Genomic DNA, 10,915 nt, shown 5'->3' on the forward strand with positions numbered 1-10,915 from the left:
GTATTACGTGTGTTCCTAAGAAAACGCTGCTCAAGGCACTGTCATTTATGGCTTTATGCCTCTCCAAGTTGACGTCGTCCTATAGCCTATCAGTTATCTTGAGTCTTGAGTGCTTGGCAGTCAGCGTTTTCTTGTGCAGGCTGCAAAGCTTCATTTTCTTATCTCTATGAAAGTTCTCTCTCTTTGATCCTCTACAATGTGGTAGAAAATTACACGATTAGCTACAACTCCAATTCCAATGAAGTTGGGATGTTGTGTTAAACAAAACAGAATACAATGATTTGCAACTCATGTTCAACCTATATTTAATTGAATATACTACAAAGATGAGGTATTTGATGTTCAAACTGATGAACTTTATTGTTTTTAGCAAATAATCATTAACTTACATTTTTATGGCTGCAACACGTTCCAAAAAAAGATGGGACAACTGGCAAAAGAGACTGAGAAAGTTGAGGAATGCCCAATCAATCACCTGTTTGGAAATCCCACAGGTGAACAGGCTAATTGGGAACAGGCTGGTGCCATGATTGGGTATAAAAGGAGCTTCCCTGAATTGCTCAGCCTTTCACAAGCAAAGATTGGGCAAGGTTCACCTCTTTGTGAACAAGTGCGTGAGAAAATAGTCGAACATTTTAAGGACAATGTTCCTCAATGTACAATTGCAAGGAATTTAGGGATTTCATCATCGACGGTCCATAATATCATCAAAAGGTGCAGAGAATCTGGAGAAATCACTGCATGTAAGCGGCAAGGCCAAAAACCAACATTGAATGCCCGTGACCTTCGATCCCTCAGGTGGCACTGCATCAAAAACTGACATCAATGTTTAAAAGGATATCACTGCATGGGCTCAGGAACACTTCAGAAAACCAAAGCCAGTAAAAACAGTTTGGCGCTACATCCGTAAGTGCAACTTGAAACTATGCAAAGCAAAAGCAGTTTATCAACAACACCCAGAAACGCCACCGGCTTCTCTCCGAGCTCATCTAAGATGGACTGATGCAAAGTGAAAAAGTGTTCTATGGTCCAACAAGTCCACATTTAAAATTGTTTTTGGAAAGGGCCAAAGAGGAAAATAACCATCCGGACTGTTATGGACGCAAAGTCCAAAAGCCAGCATCTGTGATGGTATGGGGCTGTGTTAGTGCCAATGGCATGGGTAGCTTAAACATCTGTGAAGGCACCATTAACGCTGAAAGCTACATACAAGTTCCATCGAAACATATGCTGCCATCCAAGCAACGTCTCTTTCATGGACGCCCCTGCTTATTTCAGCAAGACAATGCCAAACCACATTCTGCACGTGTTACAACAGCGTGGCTTCGTAGTAAAAGAGTGCGGGTACTAGACTGGCCTGCCTGCAGTCCAGACCTGTCTCCCATTGAAAATGTGTGGCGCATTATGAAGCGTAAATTACGACAACGGAGACCCTGGACTGTTGAACAGCTGAAGCTGTACATCAAGCAAGAATGGGAAAGAATTCCACCTACAAAGCTTCAACAATTAGTGTCCTCAGTTTCCAAACGTTTATTGAATGTTGTTAAAAGAAAAGGCGATGTAACACAGGTAAACATGACCCTGTCCCTGCTTTTTTGGAACATGTTTTAGCCATAAAATTCTCAGTTAATGATTATTGGCTAAAAACAAAGTTTATCAGTTTGAATATTCAATATCTTGTCTTTGTAGTGTATTCAATTAAATATAGGTTGAACATGATTTGCAAATCATTGTATTCTTTATTTAACACAACGTCCCAACTTCATTGGAAATGGGGTTGAACAATTTAATATAGAAAGACAGCAGAATAATATTGATGGTACAGCCACCGCAATGGTCACAGTCAGATCTATGAAAAGGTATGCCAATAAATGCATCCTATTGTTAAGCACGGTCTTAACAAAGATCAATTTAGAAGTTAGGGTCAGGATTTGTTGAGGTTGTCCAAATTAATGCACACTTAGAAACCATATTTTTTGGAATAATGAGGTCAGATTTGTTGAACCTTGAGAAAATATTATGTTATTTCAACTGAGCAAAGTGGACACTCATCTTCATTTTGCCAAACTGCACCACACAATCTCAAAAGCTTTGAGAGCAGTAGAGTGCGGGCCATACTTTGGGTAAAGAAATGATTAATTTACATATGTCAATGAATAATAAACGTGTCCACAGGGTAACAGATTGTTCTTTTCATATTTTATAGATCAAGGGGCCACACACAAACTCGCACAACACGCAGAAGTGTGGCATGTCGCACAAACAACATCTCATGTACACGACACTAGATAAAAACATGAAAGATGATCAACGTAGCTCACTTAAAACGTCCAGGCTCTTTTATTTCATACTTATGCCACAAAGGGGAGAAAAAGTTGCACTTATGCTCACTCCGAGCGCACGCATATTTTCTCACGGACAATCTCTGCATCAATACAAGTCTTTTAATCAGCTCTGATAAATTATTGAGCAGCCTTTTTATATTAGCTTACGACCTATATTCGGTTGCTTGAAGAGAGCGTGCCAATAAAATCCAGATTTAGTTTTTAAGTTGTTTCCTCGTCCCACATACGCTTTAATCGCCGAGCAAGACACACGCATACACACACATTGCAGACTAACTTTCCATGTAACTCTGCTGATGTATTCATTTAAGACATCGAGTTCTTCTCAGGGTTGTTGTTTTTTTCCTCTTGTTCAGCCCGCACAGCCAAGTGCTCAATTTGTGCTGGTTTAATTAAGGTTGATCTAGTACTCAGACCACGGCATGTGATATGTCTCATAGGAAGAACACAGAGAGGAAAAGGAAGCAGCAGGAGATTAGAATTCTCCTCCTGTCTCCCCTCTTGGCCTGTTTATCAATGAAGATCATTTCTATACAGGCTCTTCAGGCAGATTTCCTTTGTACATAACCTTCTACAGCACCGTTTTTAAACACTAAAAGGTGTCCGGAGTATTAATTATGAAATACCATTGTTATTCCACAACAACAACAATGCTGAATGTTCTACTGACACATAGCAGATTGGACTTTTGGCTTCAGTAGAATATAATGGTACTTAGAAATCAGATTTCTCTGGCCATAGAGGTCATATACTGTATTTGCATGCTATGCAGGGATTGCTTTGATATGCTGCAATATCCATCCATTTTCTGAGCCGCTTCTCCTCACTCGGGTCGCGGGCGTGCTGGAGCCTATCCCAGCTATCATCGGGCAGGAGGCGGGGTACACCCTGAACTGGTTGCCAGCCAATCGCAGGGCACATACAAACACACAACCATTCGCACTCCCATTCACACCTACGGGCAATTTAGAGTTGTCAATTAACCTACCATCCATGTTTTTTGGGATGTGGGAGGAAACCGGAGTGCCCGGAGAAAACCCACGCAGGTACGGGGAGAACATGCAAACTTCACACAGGCGGGACCGGGGATTGAACCCCGCTCCTCAGAACTGTGAGGCAGACGCTCTAACCAGTCATCCACCGTGCCCATGCTGCAATATAATGCGTTATATTTCCTAAGATGACAATTCTGAGGGAATCTCTTTCGCATTTTGTATAATTTATCATTTTCTGATACGCCAAAGTTTTACCAACACATTAACACCAATGTCATACCCAGCAATAATTTTACACTATTCAAATTATGATCAAGGGAATTAACCTTGAGTGATGTATTTCTCATGCATGACAAGGGTCCAAAAAGCAATCAACTGTGCCCTGTGCAGCCAAACCAATGTCCTTTCTACTTGCATGAAAGTGATCCTAAGCGACAGCCACCATTCCTACAATTTCTCAACCAGCCACTGTCAGCAAGGACTGCAGCGTCCCCATTACGGAACTCGTCAGACCAGCTGTATTGATGTATGTGATGTAAGGGTAGATTCATACAATAGCACTCGAGTAGAAATTCGAAAGTTTCTCTTCTCGTGTTTGAGAAAAGCCTTTACAGATGGCAATGTTGTCCAATCACAGAAATGCACAAACTGAAAACCGTTGTCATTTGCATGCCAGGCATGAGATGGTGATCTCATGTCGGAAGGTAACAATGTTAATGCACACTAACTGCTTTTCTTTCTATGTCTTAGCTCTTTTATATACAGTATATGTGATTTTAAAACATCTTGTGTAAATTATGAAGCTTCGTGAATGCCAACATGGGAATTTCTGGTTTTGGTGTTGACACAGAAACCATAATGGACTCGTACTCAAAAGCATTGACTTTAAGCACCGTTATCAAACTCCAAAACGCCACTGTCATCTAAATGAGCGGTAAAAACAAAACAAATAAATCTGTTTTTAATTTTGTTTTAATACGGACTTCTCTAAGTAGGACATAACATTCACATCCTAGTCACAGTCAAATTCTAGCAAATTTGCTTTAACCGCATCACAAAGTCTCTGTATTCTCTCAATCATTACACTCGAAAGACAGTGGTGAGCCATGTGTCAACAGAGGCACGGTGGAGTTCGCACTCCAAACGTCCATTTTGCATCACGGCACCTGTGACAGTGTTGACAGACAATTTGCTTTTCAATGCCCTATCCGTACATCAGCCACAATGGTCACGTGCGCCTACAGAAGCGAGTGCAATCGGTAATGATCCCACGTTATGAGAGCAGGTCCCAGGTGAATTTCACAAATGCAGAGTCATAACCTGGACTGTATTCCGTGCCCTCACATAAACACGCACACGCGCACACAGTATAAATCCAAACTGATGTCAACGACAGGGAAGTTAATCAGAGAAAAGGGGTCAATCATCGCTGAACCTTTGATTGATGTCCGTGACTGTGTATGTGGATGTGTCAGTGAGAGTGGGTGTGGGTGTGTGTCTGTCAAAGTAAGAGTGGGTGTGAAAGTACATTTTGCATCTGACATGGTGAACATTTCACTCACCGGGATGCAGAGTTACTCTCACATTTTGCAAGCCTTTAAGCAGATAAAATGATTGCATTAAGCTCCTGTCCATGCATGTGCATTTATCTATATTATTTTATTGGGCATTGCATAAAAAGAATAAGTGCTAAGCAGGTGAATGGTAGGAACTAAACTATAAATATTACATTTGTGGCTGTTCATTACTATTGCGGTTAATGAAAACAGGTCAATTATGTAAAATCAACATAAAATAATACAACCAACTACTTCTCTCACGCACAGACGTGCACAGACATAAGAAAAGAGATTATAAATATTGAATCATTTAACAAATATTCTGCATGGTCAGTGATCATTCAAAATATCAATCCATCCATCCATTTTCTGAGCCGCTTCTCCTCACTTGGGTCGCGGGCGTGCTGGAGCCTATCCCAGCTATCATCGGGTAGGAGGCGGGGTACACCCTGAACTGGTTGCCAGCCAATCACAGGGCACATACAAACAAACAACTATTCGCACTCACATTCACACCTACGGGCAATTTAGAGTTGTCAATTAACCTACCATGCATGTTTTTGGGATGTGGGAGGAAACTGGAGCGCAGAAACCCACGCAGGAACGGGGAGAACATGCAAACGCCACACAGGCGGGGCCGGGATTTGAACCCTGGTCCTCAGAACTGTGAGGCAGACGCTTTAACCAGTAGCCCACCGTGCCGCCTCATTCAAAAAGAATGCAAGAAAAATCAGCATGAGTGAATTCCAAGCAGTGTACTCACCTACTGAAAAAATAAATAAAATAAATACAACTGACCAATTGTATTGGCTGGAGCAATTGTAAGAATCAGTGGTACGTTATCAATTAGACAAACATGCTGCTTGGGTCTTCAATCCACGTTAGTGAAATCCCACAAAGGAATAGATGAATACTTCAATGCCGCTTTAGTCCATTAGCAAAACAAAACAAAAACAAAAAAAAACACATCAACAACAAAAAAATTCCTTTGTAATGTCAGTTAGAATTTGTATTTGTTTTTAATTTGGAATTAGACATCCAGGATTTAAAAAGGTAATTCCACAGAAGAAGAAGAAACTGCTCTATCCGGGATGCCCTTATGAGGGTAACAGTTTCCCAATCATCCCACTTCTCATTATCTTCATGTACTGGGCAGAGGAACCATTAAACCTCCCATACGGGGGAAAAACCGGGAATAGAAAGAAAATGAGCTGGATGACAAAATGACTTGTGTGATTGGCTTCACTTTTCTATGCATCTATGGGTTGTCGTGACTCTGTAACTAACAGGACACACAGGCACTCGCGCTCACAGACAAACAGGAAATGATTGCTCTAATTATCCGACTAACCTGTAAAATTCCAAAAATGAAAAGTTCATTAACCTTCTGTTCCTTGTATTGTGAAAAAATACACCAAGTAAATGAATAGCATCATCAAATTGCATGACAGCTCTGGTAAACAAATAGCAACTCCTCTGATAATGAGCAAGACAATGTATGCGTGGCTGGACATGACATCATTTTAGGTGAGCAAAAAAAAAAAAAAAAAAAAAAAAAAAAAAGGAAATGAATCAATACGTGGATCACAATGAGAGATGATAGATATGAAAAGATGGAAAATAAGTGATTGAATGATGCCAGAATGTATCACAGTGACTAAAAATACTGATAATTAGAAGAAAAAAAGGGGGAAAACTCCTCTGCATGATCAAGGCTTTTTTCTTCTTCTTCTGGTCCAATCTCTTTCAAAGCTCGTGTCACTCTGTCTGCGGGAACGAGTCAGTTGAGAGAGATATGAGATGGAACGTGGGTGGGGGGAGATGAGACAGGGGGTTGGGCAGAAGAGTGTAGAAACACAGATGACACCAAAAGTGAACACAGAGTACTTATCTAGAAATATAAACACACAATTTTTTTACCTTCACATGACTAGCTTGAACGTAAACCTGATTTCCTTTCCAAAAAGATGTTCACTAATGATGAATATGTCCTCTACTGAACAGATGTTGGGGATGTTGGATGCTGTCTCTTACTGGGCTTGATGGCTCATGGGAGGAGGAATGTGCAAGACATTTTCCATGTTTAATGAGATTACAAGAGCAGACTTTTTGTGCAGTAACACAGAAACGATAGTGCTGCCGGAATGTGATTTGATGACAATGCCAGCAGGAGGAGGTCCTTGCTTGATGACACAGGGCTGTGATTGTCGTCGAAGAGAACAAAAAAAGATTACAGAATTGATATGGAGGCAAGAATATGTCAATTGGAGTCAAAGTGTGTGTGTGTGTGTGTGTGTGTGTGTCAAGTTGTGCATAGCAAATGCACGCAACAGTTCTTTAAAAAACATTTGCTAACACAAGAAAACAAGACAATGACATACACTAAAAACTAAATAGACCTACCTATGGTTAGATTTTAGAACCAGCCAAAAAAGGATGCATAGTATGGAAGGAGGAAAACATAGGAGGGAGAAAACAGCGAAAGTTACAAAAGTAAAAAAGTAGAAAAGAGAGGGGAGCCAATTAAAATGTCTTCATCGTGAGATCAAGGAATTAGCACATTTGGTGGATTCAAAAAGTAGCCAAAGTTATGAGTGGACAATGAGTGGCGTAGAGAGGAGGAGGCAATGAAGGGAGGAGGGAGCGTGAGCTGCACAGGGAAAGAAAGGGCTCGAGGTGAAAGCAATTGAGAGGGGAGAAAGAATTCATGAAGAGTGATTAAAAAAAATGGAAAAAAGGGGCAAAAAAAATCCCCTTCCCCTTTCTTCGTTCTTTTCTCTCTCCCTCCTTGTCTGGCTCATAAATAGAAAAAATTGTTGACCAGATAAATGGCAAAATAGATAAGAAGACAGAGAACTGAGAGAGCCAGCAAATGAACAGACAAAGCAACTCCCAGCAGCGCGATGAGAAAAAAAAAGAAAAGAAAACGAAAGATAAAGGCAAATACTCCAGTGGCCTCCGTTGTCTCCAGTTTATGTGCGGAAAGGGGGATTGGCTAGTGCCAGTTGTTCCCCTTCCCCGGCTGCCTTCTGCGCTCTTCTCGCTCTCTTCCCCAAAAAAGCTTCCCATCCAGATGAGGAAAAAGCAGGCACAGGTGTCCTCTGATTCCTCTGTCTCTCAACTCTGCTTGGACGTGTGGTGCCACTCACACAGGTAAGACATTGTTGCAGCAGCAACACACAGTGGGAGGAAAAAAAGGCATACAGGGGGCTGCTGCTAGTCAAGCACTGCCAACCTCATGAGGAAAAGATATGAAGCTGGAATTGCTCTGTCTCCCCTCTCCCGCCCATCCCTGCGAAAAGATGGGAGGATGGGAGGTGGGCCCACTCGCTGCATTAGTATTCATTGAAAGAGTGTGGGAGAAAGCGAGAGCGCCAGGGAGGAGAGGGGAGCCTGCAAATGTCTAGGAACCCGACCAGTGTTTCAAACTAATTAGAGAATGGCTCCCCCTAGAGGTACTAATCAGTACACAAGCTCTCAACTTTGAGCTTTGGTGCAAACACATGGACCACAGCCCACTGAGCAGAGTTGGGAGTAAGTCACATATTCTCTGTGAAAGTCCGAAAGTCTCAAGTCTTAATCTTGACGTTTTAAGCAAGTCGCAAATTATGTGTGGCGAAAGCCAGGCAAGTCAAGTCCTCACTAAATTTCAAGGTCGACTCAAGTCATCCTTTGGGGTAAGCAAGTCATAACTTATACAATCTTGCGTTGTCACATAAATTTGAGTGAGACAATGTTTTTTCACAGATCATACACAAAAAAAGACCATACCAAAGTTAAATGAACAACAATTCTCTATTAAATCAAATGTATATATACCGTATTCAGTGTGGCGGCACGGTGGTCGACTGGTTAGCACGTCTACCTCACAGTTCTGAGGACCCGGGTTAAAAAAAAAATGCTGTTTTGTCTTTGTCAGGAGTGCTGATAACAGCTTTCTTTTGCTTTATCTGAGGATTATGGTGGACTTTTTCCCCTCTTTACAATGCTCAGGTACAACCGCAAGGAGCTACTGTCAAATGACTCAGTATACCTGTACCGCTGCGCTCTACTGAGCAGTTTCTTTTCTATTGGAACCATTTTAAACTGTCCAACAATGTCTCCTTTTTTTAACATTGTGCAGCCCGAGTTTTAATGCAACCTACTTTTTAATTATATTTTATTAGTTTTATCAAGAAGAAAAGCCACTTTTACTGTAATACATTGAGCTACATTCCGTTTGTCTTTTTTAAATCTACAATAGTTATTATTGCTAGTATCCGTTTTCTGGTTAGTCAGCAAAACTTCATGTCACACCACCCAACGTCAGGGGCATTGCTCGGTTTTGATGGGGCGGGGGAACTACTAGTAGCTAATACTACCACTAGTGACGTTTGACTCCATTTCACCAATCAAACAGAGCCAGGCAGTCACATGACATGACATGATTACGTGAAGCATGGCCGTAATCTTGATGTACTTTACAGATCAATGGATGGAATACGAAAAAAAGAACAGTTAATATATGTCATGCATGATCTCTCTGTGACTGCCTAAACATGTCGACATTTCAGCCTACAAGAACTTCATTCATAACTTGAGAAACAGACAAGAGGCTGTCTCGATTATGTCTGAGGAATAAAGCCAGCAGGTCAACCACAACCCGTGTATGCAAATTGAAGTTCCGCCGACCCAATCAGACCGGCTGGAGTTTCTCACTGTAGAAAGTGTTTTGCATTTTCAAAGAGAGCTGGGAGAAAAGCAAGCAGCAATGCATGCGATCACTCAAGCTAAAAATGTAAGTTGGCAGAAATGACATTGTGTTTGAGTAATAAAACTGATGTCAGCATTGCTGCTAAATGTGGATGTGGGTGAAACCACCTTGTTGAACTTTAACATAAAACAATTATACATAATTATACAATTAATCATCTCTGCCTGGTAAGCCTATTGTACAGTTTCAAGTGTATTAAAATAAATGAGTTAATTTGAGACCATTTCATGTGGTTAAAATTTGCCTTACATTTTTATTTTATTTAAATATACACCCATCCATTTTCTGAGCCGCTTCTCCTCACTAGGGTCCCAGCTATCATCGGGCAGGAGGCGGGGTACACCCTGAACTGGTTGCCAGCCAATCGCAGGGCACATACAAACAAACAACCATGCGTACTCACATTCACACCTACAGGCAATTTAGAGTCTCCAATTAATGCATGTTTTTGGGATGAGGGAGGTGCCCGGAGAAAACCCACGCAGGCACGGGGAGAACATGCAAACTCCACACAGGCGGGGGCGGGGATTGAACCGGGGTCCTCAGAACTGTGAGGCTGACGCTCTAACCAGTCATCCACTGTGCCGCCTTAAATATACGTACATTGTTGTTTTAGTTAAAGTGACATTGTTGGGCAATTCCTGAATTTGCCCATTCCTATTTTATTTTTTGCTGTGTTTGACATTTATAAAAGATAAATAAATCATAAGTTAGTTACTAGTTACTCAGTATTTGAGTAATTTGGTTACAGAATACTTACTCAGGTAATTATTCGGAAGACTTTTTTTTGTACTTGTACTTTAGTCAGGTAATTACAAAGTAACAGTACTCTTACTTGAGAACAGTTTTTGGCTACTTTACACACCCATGGCCTTGACTCAATCAAGATTGCAAAACACTGGTTATAGCTTCTTTTTAAACTCCATCTACTGAAGTGAGTTTGGGCAGCCTAAAATTGCATGTAGCAAGTGTCGAAGTACCAACTGCTCGTTATGACAAAAACACAATGGCGCCACACACACAAGATGAGACAACAGTGCCGTGTTTGTACCAACTTTTGTGACTTTTTGTGTTAACGACACATGTACACAAAGCGCGTGTGTTGCAAACGGAATTGGTGTTACCTTTCTCCATGAAGTAACGTCGTTTGTGTTGGAGGTCCGTGCCAAGAAGACAGTGCTATGATTGTCTACGGGTGACACATCGCCATCTTGTGGTTGAACGTAATTGATCGATGATGCGACGTTGGATTGAGATGGTCTG

Source organism: Phycodurus eques, chromosome 16, assembly GCF_024500275.1.
Source record: "Phycodurus eques isolate BA_2022a chromosome 16, UOR_Pequ_1.1, whole genome shotgun sequence".
NCBI classification, from domain to species: domain Eukaryota; kingdom Metazoa; phylum Chordata; class Actinopteri; order Syngnathiformes; family Syngnathidae; genus Phycodurus; species Phycodurus eques.